The sequence below is a fragment of the Meleagris gallopavo genome, chromosome 3, assembly GCF_905368555.1.
Source record: "Meleagris gallopavo chromosome 3, MGAL_WU_HG_1.1, whole genome shotgun sequence".
NCBI classification, from domain to species: Eukaryota; Metazoa; Chordata; class Aves; order Galliformes; family Phasianidae; genus Meleagris; species Meleagris gallopavo.
Window position 1 is genome coordinate 62,124,719 of NC_139406.1, and position 25,496 is coordinate 62,150,214.

A 25,496-nucleotide genomic window follows, 5' to 3' on the forward strand; every position below is an offset into this window, starting at 1 on the left:
CAGTGGGCAGAGCAAAGAGATGGGAAGGAGGATAGTGGTCGCATCACAAACACAAGGCAGCACACCTCCTACAATGTAGACTTCTTTTCCCGACTGTCAAAGCATGACAGCGAAAGGCAAACATGGGAGAAGTGCATAAACAAAGATCCTCCACCTCAGCCAGTTCCCTGATAGGCCCCAGGTCACATGAAATACGCTCAGCAGGCTTCGCAACCATCGCTCTGTGCCAGTAGTGCAACCGGGCTTCTGACTGTTGACAGAGTTCACAGGAAATCAGTCTCTCATTCACAAGACTCTTTTACTTGATGCCATTTGTAATTTCATAGGTACAAATGAAACCAAAGCCCAGCCAAATGGCCCACATGTCATAATATTTTTTTATCAGACTAAACTAATAAATGTAGTTCATCCATTGATCTTGCTGTTCAAAACTCAACTGGAAAAAGGCACGCATCAAAAAGAACCCAAGAACCAAATGGAATTATTGGTAGGGCCGTTTCCCAGGTCTCTCTGAAGTCACACTTCCTCATCCCTTCAACCCTACGGCAGCAGCAGGACACATAAAACCTTCATCAAGTCTTTAAGGCTCAGCAATAAATACCCTGCAGTCTGAATTATCAAAATTATTCAGAATGGTCAAATGATTTTTTGTTCAAAACCAACTTGGCACACTGCTCAGGAAACCATTAAGGCAAACAAGAACGACAGAAGTTGGATTCTTTTTGCTAAGCTAATTGATGGCTGCACCAAAATGAAACATGCAACTGCATATGCAAAACTTTCAAAGACACACTGTATTACGGTTACAAAGCGACTTCCCCTCCGTGCCCGCTGTAATATGATCGTAATTGCTGTGAAAGGGCGAGAGACCGACTATATGTTAAATCCTGCCATCTGTAGGTGCTTTACACAGTTCCATTTGCTGCTGCCGGGTCAAAAGTTTACTGTATTTTCACTTGTTCATAACCAATCACAGCAGTCTTTGCTACGTGTAATCTTTGACCTGCTCTCAAAGCAATTTTTGTATTATACAGTCATATGATTACACTGAAGAAAAAACTACCCACACATTTTATTAAGAATACATTTCTTGTTGGTTAGCTTAATAATTATTATTTCCATATTCAGTAAGCATACTGTAGAGATATTGTTCTTCCCAGTGAACTCCCCTGGAGCCCAGCAACCGGGCTGAATCCTCCCCGTAAAGAGCTCCAGCAGTTCTGGCCGTGTGCAGTTGGAACCACATGCAGAACGTGGTTGGAAGGAGCTCAGTGTACCTGCAGCTTGGAAGGGAGGGGAGCAACCGCTCCCTATGCCTTGAGAGGGAGGAGAAGCTCTGCAGGCATTTCAGCTAACTTTTTGTGTTCGTTGTGAAAGCGTCTTTGAAAATTAGGATTTTCACATGAATATCCCTGCATATTTAACGTAAACATTGAATACGTAACAGGAGGTTGAATGGAGACATTTATGCTGCTGATATCATTACTATTATTAAAATATTTACACAACAAGCAGTCCCACAAACAACAGAATTAATGAAGCCTCATCTCCCACAGATTTGCATCCCCTGGTTGGTTGACTTCTGTGTCAAGAAAGGCAAAAGCTTTGAAGGAAGCTTTCCCACAGCTGGACCATTTGTGAAAAGCCTATCTTTTCCCATTCCTAGGATTCACACGCAATTAATAAGATTTAAGATTATTTCATGCCGCAACCTTTCCCTTTGTCAGGACATGTCTAGGAGCTCCCACCTCTACCTGTTTTCACAAAATGTGTGGGCTCTGACTTCAGAGATCTTTCATTTGCCAAAAGACATGACCAAAATCCCCAACAGTTAAAGCCGCCACCAAAGAGAGTGGTACCAGATCTGGAGGTTGGTGGCCCTACTATGGCAGAGGGGTTGGAACTTGATGATCCTTGGGGTCCCTTCCATCCCAAGCCATTCTATGATTCTATGATTCCGTGAAGGGAGATGAAGGAACAATGAGAGTGCATGTGTACACAAGTACACACTAACCTCACGAGCTTTCATTCCGTAGGAAAGAAGACTAAAAATAAATAAGAATATTTGACCTTAATATCGTTTCTTAGAAAGCTAATTTAGATGGCCCAAAGTAGACAGATGTTTATACCAAAAGACTGTTTAACAGAAGTATCATGAGATTTAGATCTACCTATAGTGGATTTTGCCAGGCAGTTTTCAATGGAAAGCAGACAGTCAGACCCCACGTTTTCTAACAAAAGTTATACAGAAGGAGATACATTTTCAAGGACACGTATTTTAATCTATGAATTGTGATAGATTTGTGATCCTTTGCTTCCTTTTTTTAAATTCAGTATTTATGCACGTGCACTCTGTCTCCAAGGACAAACTAAAGTCGACATTCATGAATAGTTGCATAGCTGTGCCTCATGTCTGATTCTTACATGCTAAATCCTTTGTAAATGTAACAGAGAACAAAAGCAAGCCCATGCCACTGAAAATATCAATCAGTCAAGTAACATATACAAGAGAATAATCAAATGAATAATATTAAATCACTTCTAAGCAGTTCATAACCTAAAATGCATTCACATTCAAAATTATGTAGTCACAATCATTCATATAAAAACAAAGGAAAAAAAAACAAAAACAAGAAAAGAAAAATAGAATTACTCCAAATGTATAAACCAAAATCAGTCTGAAACAGCCCATTATCATCTTACCTCTTGCATTACAAAGACCACAGGCTTTTACTTAGCAGCTGCTAAACAAAGACTGATGCTCTGGCATCCGTCAGCTATGCTTATTGCACTTGTGCTTTGTTACCAATTATCTACTCAATTCAGAAATTAACACATAGAGGTACTGTCTAAAAGCAAAACAAAGAACATGTACTTCTAACTCAGTGCTGCACTTGGAGGTACTTCTATGGCTCTGAGCATGTAATTAGAAAAATGTTGATCCATCCTCCACCACTCCTGTCTAAAATCTTTAACTAACTTGTAGACAAAAGGGACCATGAATCTATTTATGAACCTAATAAATAAATCTGAATAAATCTCCATGTGCTTGGAAAATGCTTAATTTTTTCTACATTTTTTTGTGCTTCCTATTAACAACAGTGACACAAGATTAATTTAAAACATTGCAGAAAACAAGCATAATTTTGAAGTTTCATTACTTCTCCTGAACTCTGTAATTTTTATTTCTGGAAAATCAAAGTCTGTCTGAAATAGAAACCGGATTTGGAAGAAAAATGGAAACATCTTATGACCAAGAGTTAGAGAAGCCCTGAAACCACCGTTAAATTATTGAAGGTAAGAACTGGAACATTACAGTAACAAGTGTTCAGAAATCTTCTAAATGAGACTGTTGCTCAGTAGAAGTCCCACCAGAATAAAAATACACAGGATTTGAATCCAGGTGGTTATAGCTCCATTAAAGAGTGCATCACTTCTACTATTTCTACAGCTCAAAAAGAAATATTAGAAAGTTCACAGGTACAGAGCATGAATTTATACTACCTATTGATACTATTTATATCACTGGGGCAATTTGCAGAGTCCAACACTGATTTGAGCAATCTGGTTAGAGAACCCAGTTCCTGACAAGGAGAAACACACTATGCCTAGGAAGCAGATCTTTCAGGCCAGAAACCACAGGGCAGCCTGATGAGACCCTGTGGGATTTACAAGTACCTGGATTTCATGTAGGTCCATAGAGCACCAACTGCAGGGAAGTGTGATGCAGGAGAAATGATGCTTTCATTCAATTTAATTAAAGAACAACAATCCTGCAAAAAATACTAGAGGCCAAGAGTGACTCTCTTCCACAGTGCATGCATTTCTCTGTGCCTAAGTTAAGGAATGCAGATTATTTAAATACACAAGCATAAAAGTAACTTAGAATTTTTTCTACCATCAGCTGAAAGATGGTAGAAAGCCAAGACCTTAAAACTAAAATTTTAAAGCCTTTTTAGTACATGATTTTTGTATTATTTTGTTTTCACCTGAATCTCCATGTTATAACTACAGCATAATGGTTCCCCCCTTAATGCTCAATGGTGAAAATTCTTAAAACAGTCAATGTGAAAAAAAGCAGAATTTAAAGAAAATGTAAATAGTATAAAAAATCAAAATCTTCATTTAGTATTTAACCTTATGATAATAAAAATACACAACTGAGCATAGAGGTAATTGCTTTGGACAACCTGCATCTATTAAATAAATATTCAGTGCTCTCATGTAATGGGTATGTGTATTATCTCAGGATAATAAAATTTTTATAGACTATCACAGCATACCAATGACAAATACATATACGCGTACTGTGTTTTTTTTTTCCCATTCCAACTTCTTATGCTCTTTTCACTTTTAATAGTTACTGTCTCAAAACAATGTTTAAAATCCCCTAAAATGCAATATAAAACTATAACAATCTACAATAATACCATGTCTCCTCAGAAAGTATTATTTGACTTCTCAAATGGCAATTAGAAGTTAGAATTTGAATTATGCCATATGCAAATTTTATGCTTTTTATATGCACGGTAGCTTGTAATTGATAAAGGCATTTTTAATGAACAGTCTTGAAGGATGTTGTTTTCTATTAAAAGAGGTCACTTATCATAAGGGCTCTGCCATTATGTTTTGGTGGTTGGCTACAGATTCCTCCCACCACCTGATTCTCACAGACATCACCTCTGAGTCTTCATGGGAGTCACTGACCTGACAAGCCTGCACACCCCACAAAGAATTATCCCAGATATACTGCCAAGATGCCAGTGATGAAATAAGACTGGACCACAAAAGGTTGGAGGCTCTTCTATCGAGCTCCCTCCACTGCCCTAGAGGCTCTCCTCTAAACTGGACTGGGACAAGCCCTGAATAATGTCCAGGTGCTGGGCAGCATCTGCTGCTTCTTAACTCTCCACCTCCTTTGGCAAAAAGCAGAGACAGACATCTTCAGCAGGCTGATCTTGGCCCACAGACCACCTCTGGGACCATACTACTGCACAAATGAGAGCAACCTATTTGTTGCATTGAACTGACTGGTCCTACCACCCCCTTTGACAACACAGTCCCTTCCACTCACTTAAGTCAGTGAGAAAGCACCACATAATGTGAGCACGTTTCAACACTTGAGCTTGGATTAGGAAGTCAACCATGAAGGAAACCATGGCCATGTCATGCTAAGCAAAGAGACACATGAGTAAATCTGGCAAATACTCGATGCACAGAACAGAGTATGGAGAAGCTCAAATATAAGCTGTGTCACCACTTCCCTTCAGAGTGGGAGCTGCATGTTCTTCTAAAACACTGGAAGACAAGAACAGGAAGGATTCTTTTACACAGCTGAATATGTTATAGCCCTTACTGTGTCTTAAAGTTTTAGAATGAAAGAAACACTTCAAACAACCACAGTTTTTCACAAGTCTTAAAGCAGTTCTCACTTTCCTTGGTCTTCTCTGTCTTCCCTGTTAAAATGCAGCCAAAAATTCTCAGAAGCTCCAAGCACAACTGTCCTGATTTCTGTTCCCTTCACAATTGTTGTAAACTGTTTTTTATGCAGAGGCTATTAAGTCCTCAGGCTGGATGTTAGGAAAAATTTATTCTCTGAAAGGGTGGTCAGGCACTGGAACAGGCTGCCCAGGGAGGTGGTAGAGTCACTGTCCCTGGAAGTGTTCAAGAAACATACAGATGTTGTACTAAATGACATGGTTTAGTGGGGAAATATTGATGGTTGGACTAAATGATCTTGGAGGTCTTTTCCAACCTTGCTGATTCTATGATTTTAACACTTCCTTTGCTTTTAAAATTCCATTCAGAGAGATGAATCAAGGTTCTGGTCATCCATGTAGCTGTCCTGTGACAACAAAATGGGTTAGCCAGCTTTTCCTAAAGAAGGGAAAACCTCAGGGAGCACAGTATGAAGTAGCCCTTTTAGAGATTATTTTTTGTATTATGTAAAAAATTGTCATCATAATGCATAATACCCCTCAAGGTCTTGGGTAAGCACTATCCACTATTTATCTGATAGTGAAAGAGGAAAGATAAGAAAGGGAAGCAAAATGTTTCTTTGCCATCATATTATGTGAAGGACAGAGAAATGTTTGTTGAGTTCAGCCTGAAGGTTCTTACAGGGCTTTGCAAAATGCCATGCAGCCTCTCACATGACGAAAAGCCTCTCCAAGGCTGTCAGAACAAGAAAAGCTCCCCTAGCGATCCTGGCTATGTAGCAAGTGCTTTCATCTCAGCAACTGAGCAGGGCTTCCCCAGAGCTCTACTGGGAGAGAGGACTGTCCCTGGACAAGCTCCTCTGTGGCTCCTCCCAGCAAGCAGAGAGACCAGGGAATATTCAGAAGGAATTTGCTGCTCAAGTGCCTGACAGCAGCAGAGGCAGAGAAGCAGACAGGCCTTTTCTGGATGAGAAGCTGGAACTCTCCTCAAAGGCTCCATACAGCCTAAAACATATTTGAAATGATCTGAGTATTGGAGCCAAAGAGGAACTTTCTTATCCTTCTGTATTTGCTGTGCTTTTCTGCCATACTGAGCGCACGAGTAGAGGCAAAGACAGGATAGGTGAATTAACTCAGGAAAAAGCTGTCCAAAACAGCTGAGCAATCAGTCCTCAAAAAATTAATGACAAAAGACTTTGAATAAAGCCAATTTGTAATGGAATTTAAGGAGGGAAGTCCCTGAAGAGAGAAGCTGTCTACCAGCTCTGTGGCAGGTTCTGCTGCCTTGCACAGTTTATGGTGGCTGGCAGCCAGCTTGGCGAGGCTCCCCTGGACACAGGAGGGGCCTGGACGTGGGCCAGGCTGGGCGCCACTGCCATGTGCAGGGTGAACGAAGATCCCCTCTGTGAATTTGGTTACGAGCGAGAATATCGGGGTTTCCTAATGTTCCTCAAAGAGGCGGGTTCCCTGTTTATTCAGGGATGGAACACGTGAAAGAGAGTACTTTATTCTGTTAGAGAAAACGAGCCACAGATTGTTAATTATATGGCTATTTGCACTTTGACTGGAAGAGGAAGTAAGCTGGTTATAACTACTTTGGGCTTTACTCCTGCAACTGCATTGAAACCACATTTATGACAGCTGAAACTACGCAATTTATATAATGTGGGCACTTCCTGTTTTTGAAGCGAGTACTGCACTACTATCACTTAGTTCATGTTAATACATTCCAGTTCCAGAAAAGTTAAACGTGCTCAGTTTTGAAGACTGGCCTTAAGATCCTATTTTACTATTTTTAAATGAGTACATAAAACTCAATATATTAAACTACTGCTGTCAAGCATCTCCATTTCTAGGGGCCTAATAATATTCCGCAGGCGTCAGGAAGCACATGTGCTGTACATGTGTGAGCCCCAAACACCCAGCTGTCACATCAGGGCATGCACAGGGCTGGCTGACGGTCACTGCATGTCCCACCAGGCAGGCAGCTTGCACTCCAACTACACACACCAGCAGGTCCGTCTTTTCCCACTCAATATGCAGTATATTTCAAGCAATTTCTAATAGCAGCCTTGTTTTTCTGGACAGTACGCTATTAATTCTTAATTGTGGCAAGTGTATGTTCAATTTTATAGGCACTGAGCATGTGGAGTAACACAGTCCTCTCGGTATGAATAATAATAAAAATATCATTATTTGACCAGAAGATAATTTTGAAAATGCCATTTAATAACCCTAATAAGCAGCAGGATGTTTCCTGTGCCTTTTCTCTTACTTTGCTTGTTTAATTGGATCTCTCAAATCAAACTTCTGCGATTACATAAATCAGCCCTCTGCTTTTCCACTGCCAGTTATTTTCCTAACAGATTACAGCAGGAAAGCATCTATGGACTGATCAATTAAATATCAAATGCATATCTCCAGTAACTTCTGATAACAAGATATGATGATAAGTCTTACTTACAAAAAATAAAAAATAAAAAAAGACATTTAATTTACAACATATTGTTCCAGCTTTGTTTCCTGACATACAGCTTGAGATTCAAGTACCTTCTATAAAGGTATTTACAGTCTAAATCTCCAAAATACTTAATACAAAGAAGAGTCAGCACATCTACTACCTGCTCTGCAAGACACAGCCTCTTACATCTGGTCATTGGATCCAATCCTATAACTGTGAAACGTGCCAGCATTGCAGTACTAATGGTGAGAGAACTCTTACAGACCTCTTAAATCTCAGACTGGGAGAAGATTAAATGAAGGTTCAATTAAGAAGTTCTTATATATTTTAAAAAAAAAAAAAAAAAAAGCCCCTCCAAACAAAATAAATGCTAAAGAAATTCTAAAGGTAAAACTTCAAATGCTATTACACCTGGTGTAAGAAATTCTCTTAATTTTCCAAGTAAAAAAGCGTAACTCATACACCTATTCTCAAATGCTTCCCTTGGTCCCCTTCTTCCTTCCTCAAGCACAGACATGGCTCCAAAGCAGCCCACAAGCCTGTTTGCCACCAGAAGAAGCCAGACCTACCATCTCTCCTTCCAAACCACCCTCAGTACAGACTCTGGTCCAGTCACACAGTCAAAGAGCTGCAGAACCAGCCACCTGGTCCAGGCCAAAACGTAGGCAGCTGGCACGAAGGAGGCAGGGCAATACCTCTGGCTGCAGGGTTGCAAGGCACTCTTGGGGAAGTCGTGAGACTGACATTTGCAGCAATGACACCACTTTAGTGACATCCTCACAGAAAGTCACCCTATATTCACGCTCTACCTTCCAAACAGGGAGGACATAAAGAAATTCTACTCTCAGGGTGAGAGTGCCTACGGCCCTGCAACCTTATCCCCCCCTCCAAAAGTACTGTGAGTATTTCCAATGTAAAAAAAAAAAAAGAAAAAAAAAAAAAAGGACTCAATGAAGGCAGCTCAGATTAGCTAACAGATACATTGCAGTGGAACAATTCCGCCGTTAAAGATTATGCAGATGTTACGATGGAGGCAAAGAAAGTCTTTCTTTAGCTACAGCACAGCTGTTACATACAGCTTCAAAAAGACTTGGCACAGGACTTCAGCCACAAAACTTCCCCCTCGCTTCATTTCATGTCATCCGAGACTACAGGGAGCTGTACCAAGGACAAAGCTAACACGAAGGGAGAATGGAACATCTTATCAGCAGGGCAGCTCCTTAAACTGCCAGTGCACCCTCACAAAACTCAACTATATGTCTCCATTCCTTTTCAGTGAAACAATCCCTTGTGAAAAAAAAACAAAAAAACAACAGCAACGATACAGCACACTGCCGTCCCTCTTATTTATACGCATATCTTTTACTTTAAAGACAACAGCTGAATTACCACATAATTAACATGTATTAAAGCTTCAAAAATAGCCATAATAAAAAATACAGGAAAATATCCATTAAGGCAAAACTATAAAGTATTATCAGCTTCAGTTCACATGCTTTATTACCCCAGTCACTCCAAACAGTAGTCACGTACCCTAACCAAGAAGCTGACAACAGAACAGCTTATGATCACACTGAAATATATGCTTTTAATGGCAGTCTTATATTATCCACATCACATATGCACTACAACGAACCCATGTATTCACTGTCTAAATTCAGTGTTCAGCTTTTGCCTTTCAATGATGAATGAAAAATGTGTCAAAACAATACTGCTAGTTACATGGTACCCAAAAAGCACTGGCACTGATTTTGTATACTTAGTGGTAAAGCCCAAACAACATAGTTTCATTTGCGTGCTAACATCACACTTTGTTGGGATTTCCCTTCAGTGACTATATTAGTAGGAAACATATCTGAGAAACATAAATTATGTTGCATGTGCATGAGATTAAATTAATGCATTTTTGAGGCACGTGAACAAACTCTTATAAACTGCATTCAAATGTTTCCTTGTTAATTAATTCAAGTGGCATCAATTCTGATTCTTATGACACACTCAGCTTCCACCACATGAAGTCATGAACTGATTTGTCACCTACAAACATTCTTCCCACAATTGTGAAGTCCGAGATGAATTACAGAATCGTATGAGTTGGAAGAGACCCCTAGGGATCATCAAGTCCAACCCCCTGCCAAGGCAGGTTCCCTACCACAGGTTACAGAGGAAAGCATCCTGTGTAAGGATGGTCTTGAATATCTCCAGAGGAGGAAAGTCCACAGCCTCTCCCACATGAGACAACAGCAGTGGGAGCAAGTAAAATGCTGCTAGCATACAAATTTCCTTCACAAGTGCAACAAAGTAGAAGAAACTACAGAAACAAGGAAACACAAGCAGAAGTGTACTGAAAAAAGTGGATTTTTGTTTACATTTTTTTTTTAATTGCTCAAATACTTTGTTATTAAGAACTGGATAAAAAGCTGGAAACTGTATAAAGGTATTAGCAACGTTGATTAAAAACAACAGTGAAGAAAACTCATTAGAAGGAAAACTTAAAATACTAAAAATATTAACTGTGGTACTGCTATATTCATGAAAACATAACACTTCAAAATGACCTACTTTAATAATAATATAAAAAAAATGAAAGAATACGGGCACTAAACCTCAGACTCTACTGGTTCTATAAAGCACCATCTACTCCTCAGAATCAGTAACAGACTCGTGAAACTGAATCAATTTGTTCAACAGATGTTTCAGTTAACCCAAAGGAATTTTACTTTTCTACTGCAAAAAATAAAGTGCTATGAATAAAACCCCACTGTTACGAGCAGCTTTCAAAATATACTAGCCCAAAATTAGCTTCCATTTCCATTATTCCTTTCACCTAGCAGGAAAGATTTTCCATGCTGGCTCGGACGTGCTGCTGAAATGAAGTAGGCACGCTGATAGCACACAGCTCCCTCCCACCACAGCCCCGGGTTTGCATTTGGCTTGGCCCCCCCTTTCCTCATGGAGCAGCTCCGTGTAGCTGTGCCAGCACAGTGCCCCGCTGCTGCAGCCCCAGTTCCCTGCAGCAGCCTCCAAGTTGGTTCTATACCAGAGGCTGTTGCATCAGTCTAATTGCAACATCATTTCCTATGCTCTGGGCAAAGCAAAGGATTTCATTTTTAACTTCTGCTCCTAAGATGCAGGTCATTTCTGCCCTCCCCTCCCCACCTTTTTTTTATCTTTTTTCTTTTTTTTTTTTATTTTTAATAAAATATTTGAAACACAAGGATTTAAAAAAAAACACTTCCCCTGCAGGGCAGTAGTCAAACAAAAACACCTCAGGTTTTCTTAGAAAGCAGCACTGAAAGCCCTGCTCTGTGCCTGAAGCAGTGCTGCAGCCGCTCACAGAGCCAGATGCAGCGGATCCCCCGTGAGCAGGCTGGAAGGGGAATGTGCATTCTTACTCTGTGTATTTAATGTAATATTTAGCTACTATTAAAGCTTCAGCTCTTTTACTGCCTCCCTCTTCTGCAACACAGAGTAACAGCTTATCTGGCAAACGCACTCGCTATGTTTCTAGGCACCGTGCTCTCGGTTAATTCATAAAATCTGATCTAATGTTAGATAGTCTGCGCTCAGGTTAGCTAAGTTAAAACAATATTTAGCTTAACCATGCCTTGGCCAAAAATTTCCCTGCTATCTACTGATTGCAGTGCTATCATAGTCAGCTGTGGACACCACACTGGGAAAACACAGATCCTGAGACTGAAGAAATGCAGCTGAAATTCTGACCTCAAGCCATTCTGATAGTGAGTATTACAAACACTGGGTGCGTTGTATCTGATACAATAACCAGGTGCAAGAGGCATGTGCCGGGGATGAGCGATGAATTTCCTTGTCATTTCAGTTCTGCGTACATATATTATCTGAGTTGACAGCATCAAAAAATGCCCTGCTTCCAGCACCCCAAATCAGATTGTGTGATAGAGACATCTATGCTGAAATCAATGTATGGAGGCAGGCACTCGCGGGAGGAAATGCCAGAAGTTTCAGAGCAACCTGTGCTCTGCCCTTGCTTGTATGGCTCAGTGTGCCCTGCTTTGTGTCACTGAACTTCCAGGGCACCTCTGCTCTGCTCAGCATACAGAACCAAAGCAGGGAGTTGCCTCCCTCCTGGTATTTGCCATATAGGCCGATTCCTTCCGTACTGGGCATTATTCAAACCTCTTTCTAGAAGATGGAACAAATCATTTCTTTGTGAATTCAATGGTGCAGCCTAGCTCAACAAACAGAAGGGTTATTCCCACTGTTACTCTCAACTTAGAATAACTCCGTTATTCCTGACTTCCTAACCAAAGCAAAGCCAGCTTTAGGTCAAAACGATTCCCCAGTTCTGAACACAACTTTGTCTGCAGTTTGGCACAACTCAGACCTCATTTTTTCACAGTGCTTAGTATTACAGCATGCTTTATATAGCACTTTCAAACCTCAGCCCCCGCTGCCTCGCTTGCAGTTATCGGTGCTCAGCACTTTCCCAAATCAGATACAAAGATCTCAAATCATGCGCAGGAAAGCAAGGCGCACAAAGACAGAAGAAAAACTCGAGTCAACCAACTCACCTAGCATCACACAGGAACTCCAGCACGGCCAGAAAAAAAGTCCCAATCCCCAGGGCAGCACACAGCTGCGCAGAGCATCCGTACGGCTCCTGCTGTCAGCGAGGCTGGGCCACCACGGAGAACAGCCTTTGCCCCGCGGGCACCGGGTTCATCCCGAGAGCAGGTCCATCCTGTGCGCAATGAAGCAGGGGTCCTGCAGAACAACAGCATGTTAGCAGATGGGATGACACAAGGGACATTTGCAAAGACAAACTTGGATTTGTCTTTCTTTGACTTGGGCAATGCTATGCTGCAAAGATGTTTGCATCACCACTTCCAGAAAAATTAAACTAAAGTACTGGAAATAGGCAGTGCGACGGTGTCACACCAATACCTACACAAATTCAGATCTTCAGGCTGTTGTAGAAAATGAGTAACTGAGCAACTGTCTGCAAAGGCAAAGCAATCTTCTTTGAGGGACTAGTAATAGGTAGTGGTCAACATATACTGAAGGAGTTCTTACTAAAGCACGCATATTTCCTTATACTGAATGATCTTTACAAAAAAGGTTTTTCCAGAACTTCTCTGCCCATTTTCCTCAAGCCACAGTCCCTGGCCCATGCTGATTGAAGGCCTGGCCCTTTTTCACTCTTGCCTTTAGCGCAAGAGTCTCCAAACCCCAAATCCCCATTGTTTTTCAGCCCTTCTTGCTCAGCCATGTTCCCTGCTGACTGGCAGTGACACTCTCCTCTTGTCTCCCCTGCTTTGTTCTTCCTCCTGCATGCCCTGACATTCCCATCAACTATTATCCTCCTTCAAGCCCATCACCCACTTCTTGATCCGATCTCTCACTGCCTTAAGGATTCAGTTTCTCAGTGCCACTGCTCATCAATTCTAGTGACACTGCATCTTAGCTACTTACTATGTTCTACTCCTTTCAACAGTCTCTTTCAGCCTCCATTTATCCCTTTTCACAGAATCCTGGAATGGTATGGGTTGGAAGGGACCTCAGAAATAATATAGTTCCAACCCCCTGCTGAGGGCTGGCTGCCACCCACCAGCTCAGGCTGATTAGGGCCCCATCCAGCCTGGCCTTGAGCACCCTCCAGGGTTGGGGCTTCACAGCTTCTCTGGACAGCCTGTGCCGCTGCCTCACTGGCCTCTGAGTAAAGTATTTCTTCCTGATATCTAATCTACACCTCCCCTTTTAGTTTAAAGCCATTTCTCCTTGTCCTATCACTATCAGATCATGTAAAAAGTCAGTCCCGCTCCTGCTTTCTCCCTAGCTCTGCTGCATAAAAACACGATGGAGGACAACAGTGGCAGAAAAAGGTTGCTCAGTGGGATGAAGTGCAGGGAAAGAAGATGGGCCCTTACACCCAGCTCTGTCTCCCCTGCTCACAGCTGGAATTATTTATTTGGGGTGGGGACTAGGCCACAGCTCTGCTCGTGTTCTTGGGCACCAGGCAGCACCTTCTGTCCTGCACAGCTCGCTTGCCCCTCATCCCAATTTTATCAACCTCCTACCCACTGGTTGACTATTCATTTCTCCCAGTCAAACAGTTTCTCTTCCAAAGCTGTCTTAGGAGGAATCACTGAGAGCAAAAGAAGCGGGATTTTTGGCTCTGTTAGATGGCCAACCCCATTCATTATCTCCTGCTGAGACTCCTGCTCAGATGTACTTCTGCTGGTTTTAGGGACAGCACATGCAATCTGCACACATTTGCTCAACAGGATGAAAAACGCTGCTAATTGCAACCATGCAGCAGGATGGCATGCAAAAGCTGTGATTTCTTTAAGAGCACACAGTTTGGTTAGATCTGGGATTCTCACACTGCTGACAGAGGCAAAGCTGTGACTCATAAGCCACTCTTCTTCCCTCAAAGCCTATCACCAGCACTTTCTGCACTGCCATTTCAAGTTTCTGCTTCAAGGGGAGAGACGTGAGCATTTGCAAAAGAAAAAAATATTATTCAGAAAGATGACATGAGAAATAACTTTTTTTTTTCACTGATTGTTATAAATACCCAAATAATTTTGGTACGAAAAAAAAAAAAGTTATGTTGGAGGCAGCTATTCAGCTTCAAATATTTCATCCAAAAACTGATTTTTTGCAAATTTATAAAGAAAGAAAGAAAGAAGTACCATAAAATTAAAAATAAGTAAATCAATCCAGCATCCTATCCAGGAAAACATCAGGCAGCTTTCGTTATTACAATTCCTGGCACTTCCCTCCCAGCCCTTATAGCAGTGTAAGCCATCCAGCTCGCTAACACAAGAACAGCACAGATACTAAGATCTGAGATCAAGTGGTCAAGCTGCAAACGAGCTGCTGAGCTGGGGCAGTAGCTGGGAACACGCCAGGGCAGCCTGCCTTGTCTCCAGCACCACTGCTGTGGCTTGCCTCCAGGCACTGCTCACACCACAAGTGCCCGGCAGTCCCACTGCTTGGTTGCACAGCTGCAGCTGCACCCCAAAAACTTCTGGGCCACAGAAGTAAAATGGGTTAGTTCCATTTGTGCTGAAGGTCACACCGAGCTATCGAAGATAATTTAAGCAAGCCCATTTATTCTCCATTTGGGCTAAATGGGAGCCGGCAGGTATAACAGTAAACAAGACAACATTTTCCCCATGGTTCTTGTAAATACTTCTGCACAAACACCATCCAGAAGAGCAGATCCAGTGAAAGTATCACGTGTCCACAGCTGCATGCAAATTATAGCACAGCCTCAACGTGCTACAACAGCAATTTTTCAATAAGAAAATAATTATTTCCAAGGAACGACTGACTGTTCCTGTGGGACTGTATTTAGAGACATCTGATGTGCCCAATTTTCAAAATTGCTAACTACAGCAAAAATAGGATATGACCTACATGCATATTCCTGGAACATTCATTTTCATGAAAATAAATTGAGAAACTGAAGTAATTTTATTGCGTAGTAGAGAAACTGGTTGTCAAGCACCTATAAAAGCTAGGTTTTCCTTTAAAGAACAAAATAAGTATCTGATCACTTGTTACAGCTAAGATGAAAAATATTAACTAGGTTGAAGTAAACTTCACTGCTTCAGTGTACAGTCACAGAAAGCACACTAATCTTCATCCTAAAAAAGACATCAGAATTTTGTGCACTGTTTCTTTTGGCACAATATAATGCTGGCTGCCAGTAAAGGGCTTTTTCAGTGAAGAAAAATGGAAAGAAAGCATTCCCATTCATACAACTCTGCTGAGCTGATGAGAACTGTCCGACACTGGTAGCTGTTTCACAACTATACGCAATCAGAGCAGACTTGGGTCCTACACATCGCTATAGAGTGTTCCTAAACACTCCTCTGAAATCCAGCAGACCTCCAAAAATGGTATCTGTTTAACGCAAACCAACTTAATTATTTTGTCATTGAAATAAATATTTATGAGCTAAAACACTATATCAAGTAAGAAAGCTTTAATGTAAAACAAATCATAAAACACTGATAATAGAAACGCTTGAAATGGCTCTAGGAGCACATAGATTTATGTAAGATTTGTGAACATATAAACACTCAGATAGATATGTGAAGAAAAAGGTGAGGCTCAGTGCAGAGAACTAGCCATCAAAAAGACTGATCTTCCTTTGGACAAGTGTATCCTTGCCAGGACTTTGGCCAGGTGGCTCAAGCATAGTGAACATCCTACCCATCAGCAAAGATTCATCCAAGACCATTTATTCATTTTAAGGTAAGATTTTTTTTTCTTTTTTCTTTTCTACATAGTTTTCAGCATTTTTAAAGTACAAGTTATTCCCTGAAATATTCTCTGAAAAATTCCCTGAAGCCTTCAGCAGTTCACCCTTACTAATACAATTATCACAAAAGCCGCACTACAATGCAAATAGTGTATTTGATATAATCAACTTAATGGAATCATTTGATGAGGGATTCTTTTCCATGTGGCAAAATTAAGTCTATTATTTTGTTTAGCTGTTCTTTAAAACATAATCACAGAATCACAGGGATTGGAAGGAACCTCAAGAGATGCTCAATCCAATAAGTCACACAGGTAGGTATCCAGCTGGGTCTTGAATATCTCCATAGAAGGAGACTCCACAACTTCTTTGGGCAACCTGTTCCAGTTCTCTGTCACCCTTGCCATAAGGAAGTTCTTCCGCACGCTAATATGGAACTTCCTCTGCTCAAGTTTTAGGCTTTTTCTCTTGGTATGCTGCATACCACCAAGAAGAGCCTGGCCTCATCCATTTGCCTCCGACCTCCCTTTAGATATTTATAAACATTTATCAGATCGCCTCTATCTTCTTTTCCCCAGGCTGAACGGTCCCAGGTTACTCAGGCTTTCCTCATATAGGAGATGCTTCAGATCCTTAATCATCTTTGTGGCCTTTTGCTGGACTTCTTCTAGGAGATCCCTGTCTTTTTTGAACTGGACACAGTATTCTAAATGTGGCCTCACTAGGGCAGAGTAAAGGGCAGATTAAGTTTCCTACAGCATTAGAACTTTCATTCACCAGAAATCCCCAAATCACAATTTCCCTTTTAATTTCAAGAAACAACTGAAACAAATTTACAAATGAAAATTGTATTATCCTAAATAAATAATGCAGCAGCACAAAAGCTACTTCATTTATTGATCAACATGTATACTGCAGTTTACAATTTTTCTTCAATCTGTTCAAATAGCATGACACAATAAGATCAGTACAAAACAATATGGTTCTTATGCAAATAAGCAAACTTCCAAATTAAGTTTGCTGCTCCACAATACAGTGCACACAGCTCTTCACAGCTTGTTCTCACACTGAAAAGTAGATTAAAATGGAATAACAACCTTACACTGTATTCCATTGATTTTACTGACTTAGCTAATATTAGTTTAACAAAGAAAAAAAAAATATCTGAAGAAACAGAAGTCACAAATAGTGACAATAGCACCTACAACCTCCCAGTGATATGGCACACTGTCCATAATTTCATGGCACGATATCACAAGAGGAAACTTGTGTCTTGCAAACCCCATCTGACACAAGAAGCACTCACCTCACCAACCCTCTGCTGTTAGCCCTGTCCCATACACCATTACTGTGAGTTTGAGGAAATTTAGCTTCAATGAACTATTTTTACACCAATCACCTCCTCCATTCCTTACCAAGCACCTGGGGAAGCACAGGGTCCCCACTGATTTTCCTTTCACCCAGGTGCTCCAGAAATTCAAAAACACGATAAAACGCATACACTTGCAAAAGACACAAAGAAGTTCTCCAAACAGCAGAGAATGTAAAAGAAAAAAAGTGAGAAATTCTATTGCTCTCCTAAACAAACATAAGCTTTTAAATTAGACAATGTTTATTAAACTCTAATATCGTATTTGTGCCTAATTTGGGAGATTCTGTGAGAAAATGTCAGGTTTTACACTATCCTGCTATTCCAGTAACATACTCAGCCCCAGGAATTTTAAGTGCTGAGCCCTAAAGCCATGATGAGTAGAAGCAGGAAGTATTTTCTAACAAGTACTCTAAGCAAACATGGGGGTTTTTGGCCTTAAATACTGTTTAAATGCTGGGCTCCAACCTCTCCGGCTACATTTGTAAAACTTTATCTCCTTTTTGGGATCTCTTATTTGAACCCACAAATCTTTCATTTGACAGAAACACCACAACCACCACATTACAAATTGTGCTGGATCAAAATGCTGGAAGTCACACCAGGGTGAGCCAACCTAAAGCTAGGTGCTGTTAACAAAATCCTGCCCTATAGTGTGCTTGTTCAATTTAATGATATGGCATAAAATTGTTCATGTCTTTTGTACATTACCAAACTGAATCACTTCACCAAAGGGTTGAGAGAAGTTTTTACAGCCAGTGAGATGGGGATACAACACAACAACATAGCCAAGTCTTGGAAAACAGGAAGGGAACAAGGAAAAGGGGTTTCATTTCTAGAAGCAGTCAACTTTTTTCTTCTACTAGATTAGGTCAGTTTATCCAAAAACCTCCACAACCTGTTGATGCTTCTCCACTTTGCATAGATTAACACCTACCAGTTCAAGGCAGTGTGTTCAGGTATGTGTGCTGCCAACTGAGTGCATGTCTGACAACCATCCCATATCTCATACCTTTGCATCTGCATGCTGTATCTCCTGTTTCTCCTACAGAGAATGAAGACTCTGGGAGCACCCCAAAAGAGCAGTTTCCAAACTGTAATCCATGCTCAAAAGACATGGGCTACAGAATACAGCTAGTCCAACAGAATTGTATCAATCATCGTAATTATGAATGTCTACATTTCACTGCGTTATAGCAGTAACCGGTGAGAAAATTTAGTATTAACAATTCAGTATTTGGGGAACTACCTAGCTAGTATTTGGGGAACTACCTAGGAACTTTTTTGGTGTGGGTCCTTCTGCAAGGAACAAAGAAACCCACTCAGCCCGTGGCCAGAGGAAGCCCCATCCTTAATCTGGGGCCTCACAGGTACTTCTCTCATCAGCCAGTACAGACCCCATAGACACCACATACTGCATACTACTCAAACTGGGCCATGCAGAAGCTGTGAAAACTTTGTAATTCCTTCAGCTAAGTGGAAAAAAACAAGATCAGTAACTAAGCATTTTTGTTCAAATTGAGCTGCCTGCTTTCTATTATTTTTTGATTTGTTGCCAAGAGTCATTTTTTCCCTTTTCTTTAAATGAGCTCAACATCAACTAACTATGGAACCTAGATTTTCTTTGTTTTGTAAAAAGAATCCTTTATCAAATCATCTTCCCAAGTGCAAAATGGTTTTCTGACAGTGACGGTTACACCATAGAAACAAAGAATTATTACATATTAATCACATGAATTTCGTAGTCAAAATGAATGTATAACATTTTAATAGAAGTTTAAAATGAGATAATTCTACTCAATTTACTATAAAACCAATGTGCTATGCATATGGATATAGAGAAATACACATGCATGTATACATAAAATTATAAGACATAAATATATATACACTCATATACTTTCTAATACAGGTTAAAAAGTTATCATGCCAAACCCCAGTTATTCCGTTCTTCTAAAAATCAAAGTCATTCCAATTTTATGACTGAATTTTATTACTAATTTTCTCTTTTGGTTCCAAGATATTTCTCCAGACACCCAAAAGAAATGTGGAAAGTGCTTTTGTTCCTGCTGAACAAACGGAAGAGGTTGCATCTCTCATAGGCAATACTTGGATTTTTTCAAGTGCTCCTTAAGTGCAAATGGAAGCAAATGAAAAAGCTGCCACAGCCACATCTTGGTGCACTCCACTGCTTTTGTCAAGTTAATTAGTGCAAAGTTGGGCGCAACAAAATTCTAACTATTTTTAAATGAAAGAGGTTAATGAGAGATCTGCACTTGGTTATGACACTTGATCACGCTCACCACACCTCACAGAGGGCACCAAGCGCCCCTTGCCAAGTTTCCAACTTACGCTATTTCACAGGCTATTTTGTTTATGCACTTCATCAGTTCCCTGAGCATGTCTCCTCCTTCTATCCACCTTTCTGGAAGCTGAGAGCCATTCATACATTTGCTACCCAACTGGTTTCTAACCAGGCAGGCCCGTTCTTTCTGTTGCCTTAATGACTGTGGATAAGACAACTGAATGTTCCAGTTTGATAAGCGGCCACTTCACGGCGAGATATGTGGGAACACCCAGACACAGGCCTGGCCTGGTGGCCATGCCCCCAACTGGGCCATCTCTTTGGTATGGCCAGCACATCTTTCTATGTGTGCAGAGCATCCCAGCATGCACATCAAGCATCTGTGGATGTGTATGTATATATCTATATACATATGCTTTTTTATTCCCATTCCATCCCAAAAAAAGTTTTATATGCCACAGCTTGGTAACACCAGGGATCCCTGCATCACCTTCCTTCTACCTCACCTTTCACCCCACCTCCCACACACCTCATATCTTCATTCCCATCCTATTCAGGGGTAGGTCCTTCCAAAGGCCAGCTTTAAGCTGCACCAGGAGGATGGGCAGATGGTGCTGGGGATATTCTGCTGGGAGGTGTTAGTGGCTGCCATCACACAGCTCTTTGATCTGCAGAGGACTGTGGATCTGGGCCTGCTAACCAGATGCAAGGGGCTCCCTCCTTCCCTCTTTTCTTCCTTCTACAGTACAGACAGACAGAAATGCCATCAACTTGAGTGCTAGGGCCTATAAAACAATTACAGAGTTATTCTGAATTTAAAAAGGTCTACTTTGTGCTTTCACAGAGGATGTCAGAAAGAGTTTGCAAACCCACAGCTTAATTTGGAGAAGGATTCTTTTGTCACAGTCCTTGTTGTTTAAGAGCAATCTGAATCTCGTACGCAATTTTAATTGCTGAAGTTTAACAAAACATAGTTTTCCAAAGTTCTTATCATAACCATATACTTAAATCTTCTTTTTTTTTAAGATGAAAAGTATATGGGATTGTTTTAGTACTTTCTACTAATTACTATCACTTTCATTAGATGGGGAAAGAAAATGACAATTTTTTTCCTACACTGGCAGGGAATAGCCAATTCAGTAAGCTGCACTTTTGTTTTCTGTGAGAGGGCAGTGGAAAAATCTCTTCCATTTATTCGGTCTTCAGAGATCAAAACTGGCTGGGTGTCAAACCTGCACTGTAGAAGCCCAAATCCTTTCAGCCATGCGTAGATAGATTCCACAGTTTTTACAACCTGTTATCAGTATGAGCTTAACAGAAGATGAATCTCAGGTGTCCTTCCAATGAGTGTTACTGCAACTCTTTATAAAAGGGAGCAAAAAGCTAAACTGACAGTTCAGCATAAAAGGAAATAAAAAAAAGCAACACTAATGGCAGTGCCAAATTACATTAAAAAGAAAAATCTAAGATGTCATTGATGTTTTGCTAGATGAGGTTTGCATAAAAACATAAAATGAGAACTCATACAATGGCAAATGAGCATCCTGTATAGCTGTTAAAAAGCTGTTTAAGGATGGTGACTGCTCCAAGACACACCACATGCAGCTACAATACTCAACATGCCGGTTTCACCACCTCACTCGTGATTGTGGGGCATGCAGAAACTGTCATAGGGACAGACAGGGCAAGGCCTAAAGGTGAAAGAGTGCCGACGAGAATCTTAGAAAGATTATTTTATTATTTTTTAGAAAGGTAGAGCTTTCAGGAAGGTGAACTGAGCAACTTGCTTTTAAGTAGAATGAGGACAGGTTCCTAGATGACTGAGGTGAACTGATTCAAATGTGCAGCCCTGTTAAAAAGGCACTTATCACATTCAATCAGGTACACAACATATTAAATCCAAGGAAAGATATTAAACTTCAATTTTTGGTACATACACCCAACATCGCAGTATATTGATGTACCTTTTCTATAGCAGAAGTTTATGAATAACAGCACCCTCAATACTTTTTAATCTCAGATTTTAAAACTGAATGGAATAATAGTTTAACAAAAATATTTTTGCAATATTTTTGCTCTGTATCTAACTATACTGTTTTAAAAAGTGCTTGCTCAATTTTTTTTATTTAGCAAACATATTCAGTTCATTCTTTAAGATAAAAGGAACTGGAAGCTAAATCACGTTTCCCATGTTATCAAATATCGTAAACAACTATTTTACCCTTAAAACAAGCAACTGTTGTTAAGCATTCAGCATGCATGAGCTAAAAGCTCAGTATTCTCAATCCATACCAGCAAGCTGTAAGGCTGCAAACCTGCATCTGAGACCAGGCGAGCCTAAGCATTCTGAAAATGGCCCTGTCATGTGAGTTATATAGATTTCTCAATACAGAAACACACACAAACCCACGTGCCGTCTTTACAGTTTAATAAAATCTGCAGAGTCTTTAGGGCTGCTGAGAGTAAGTGCGATTTTTATCACCACCACATAATCAGGCCTCTTTAAGGCTCCTCTCCTTGCCGTGCAGTTCGCAGATCACAGGAACACAGAGACTCTGAACCAAGTTTTATTTGCACAAAAGCACAGGAAACGTTACACAACACCAGCACTCATATGGAGGAGGAGAATCTGTGCTCCTCACACCCAGATTTGCCAGAATTCAGCCTTCAGTCACAATTTGCTCAGAGCTTTGAGGTAAGGAGTAAACTTTTTTTTAAAGTAAATAAAAACAGCATTCCTGAATACAGCATAGAAACTATTTATTGGCATTTGGGGAGCAGAAAACACAAGTGTGGTTCAGGTATGTTGCAGAAATCTGTTGCAAAACAGTAAAACTCTCCTAATCTTTGTCTCTTGCTTGAAGCAAAACAGCTTTGTGTTGTCTCTAAAAATAGGAAAGGAGCGCAGGGGGAAGGGAAGGGGGTGGAATAAGAGGATAAGTGGGAGTGAGAACTGATACACCATCCTGGCATTAATTTATAAAAAGACTGGTGAATTGTATTCTTAGACTATGGCTTTCCTAACAAAGTCAGGCACATTCTCAATTATCAAATAAAAAGAGTCATCCTGTACTTTTTATTCTGTACATGCAAAGGAAAAAAAGGAAAAGTTTTGTTTCATCTGTTACCAAAACCATCACTCTGTAGTCAACACTTCTAATGAAATACAGGCTAGAGGATTAGTCAGAGCAGATACATGGAAAAAAAAAAAAAAAAAAAAAAACCAACAATGGAAATCTGTATGCAAATGCAAGATTATCACAGTAATTAAACCCAAGGATGAGCCCTGCCCAAGTACCTCTGAGCACCATCCTACAAGGCTTTCCCTCACCCCAACTCCATATCCATGAGTAGATCATGCAAGCCATTGCCCCAAAGAAGAGAAGTGATCCTGAAATCATAATTAAAGCTCTCACTTAAGCATTCTAAATACCAAATGTATCAGAAATGCAGCCCCTCTCTGCAAAAATCCTATAAAGATTGTGTTCATTTCTGCAATGAAGGACTGAGCAGGGGCCTGGAGTGGAAGGCTGTCCTCTTGTCTATGCTTTGGGCTGTTGCCACACAGAGGAAAGGTTGCTGCAGAGCAACATCCCAGATAGGAGGCAGAAGAGGAGTTCTTTGAAAGCCTATGGTGTTGCAGACAAACAAACAAGCGTAGACATCTACCGATCATGCTTGTCTTGGGAAAAGCAGGTTGTGGTACGGAGCCCCAGGTTGGCTGGAGGCAAGGCAGCAAACCACTGAACGGCATCAACACAGCTTTCAGGCCAGGTCCATCAGAGGAGGAAGTGGCAACAAAACGCTTTTCATGTTTTAACATCAGACCGATCTCAGCTGGGGTTTTGTGCAAGTAAATTGGACTCAGAGTTTTTCTCAGAGGGTTATTTTTAAATACCTGACCATATGAGGTTCCTTGGAATAGGAAAAAAGGGGAGGCAAAACTAAATGGTCATTACATATATGTATAAATATAACATTAAAAAACCCACAAGATATTTAAACTGACTAGAAATGTCCACTTTCACTTTAATTTTAAAGTTGGCAATGGACCTGGACCAAAAAAAGGCTATATCTGACCGAGAGGCAGCAGCACACAGTTTCTAAAACCAGTGTTTAAAACAGTTCAGAAGAGGGATAAAAAAAACACAACCTTGCACAAAATCTATCCTTTAGAAAAGCAGCAACTCGGTTTTGAGTCCTTATTCAAATATGTGCTGAAGCCACTCAGTGCTTGAAGAGAAAGCTCGAATAGCAGAGGCAACAGCAGCGAGTTTACAACCAGAGCGTGGGGCTGTACAGAGTTCACTTGATGGCAGCAACATCAACAAATAAGGGCTGGAGGGCAGATCCTGAGTTATCTCAATGCTACTTTCCCCACAGAAAGCATCTGCACCAGTGCCAGAAACAGTCCGGTGTTTATTTCAAAATTTGAAAGAGAAGTAGATAAAGGCTCACATCTAGGTCTATGTAAATCATCTAGAAAGATTCAGTGGGATGCTGAACATCAGAGAACACATGATCACAGGCATGAAGCATTATCAAGAGAAACGGCTGAGACCAAGAAAGAGAATACTTGTATCTAATGGCACAGTCCTGAATCCCAGTACTGACTGACTGTCATTTGGTAGTCAGGAACCTAACAATTGTATTTTTTTCAGCAGTACTCATTAATATATTTAGAACCAAATCACGTAACACTACCTAAAAATACAAAACAAGCAACTGCTTCAAAAACACGCTTTCAGGATTGAAGAGGCATATTTTTATGTATAGGGAGTAGCATTCATATATCAATTTATCTCAAATCAACTGTCCCCATCTGTTTACTTAGGCCTTTTTTGGGCTGTCACTATCAATAATATATGCAAAAATTTGCATAGCTCTGCCAACAGTGCTGGTTAATTGTCTGTTTGCTGAAGTTCTTCAGAGCAAAATTATTTTATTTGTCAAACAAAAATGGTGTTTTTAATAGTGTTTTGACAATGGAATAGCAAAATTTAAATATTAAAATTACATTATATGATCTCAATGTATGATAGTGTCAGCCAAAGAACTGAAGTTCTGCCAGTGTGCATATTCCCCTTCCCAGGCTGTCACTGGTATTGCTTCTATGTCACCTCCTCTTTTTTAAATTTGGACTTTTATACCATGGGAAGGAACTGATTTCTTGATTTCAAAGAAAATGCACCCACCCTGCTTCTCACAGTGGAAAACACAGAGATAGAAAGCCTTCTTCTAAGCAAAGAGACCAAATTGAAAAACAAAAAACAAACCAACCAATCAACACTCAAAATTCAAAAAACCCCAAAACCACACACATGCCACCGAAAGAAGAAAAACACTAGAAACACTTTATCCCAAATGATACCGGTTCATATTTGCTGTTTTACTTAAGTGTTTGGATATTCCATAAATTTTTATTTACTGTGCGTACAGTTGATTTCTGAAATTACAAAGTCATGAGTGCCCAACCTTTTGGCTTGCAAAGGCAGCTTTGAATGAAGAGAAGTTGTCTGCGTCTGCATCTATGAAAGTAACACTTCCTAATTGTTTCCACAGAAACTACAACTGACACAAAGAACACAGTAACACTATTTGATAGATAAATTCTCAGCTACAAAACATTCTTTTTCAGCCATTAGCTATGCATCTTTGCCAGCTATGAA

General features: G+C 40.4%; 1 protein-coding gene across 9 annotated transcripts in view; it reads right to left on the minus strand.

Moving 5' to 3' along the window:
- NCOA2 (nuclear receptor coactivator 2) overlaps positions 1 to 25,496 on the minus strand; it is a 188,560-nt gene that overhangs the window by 109,143 nt on the left and 53,921 nt on the right. For 5 of the 9 annotated variants that reach the window (XM_085221240.1, XM_085221246.1, XM_085221237.1 and 2 more), the window contains exon 3: positions 12,450 to 12,642. The exons of 3 other annotated variants lie outside the window; for them this stretch is intronic. The gene's annotated coding sequence lies outside the window, so the exon portion shown is untranslated. Of the gene's footprint in view, positions 1 to 12,449; positions 12,643 to 13,350; positions 13,368 to 25,496 lie in introns of those variants that run through there. One more of the 9 variants, XM_085221242.1, reaches the window with a different exon arrangement.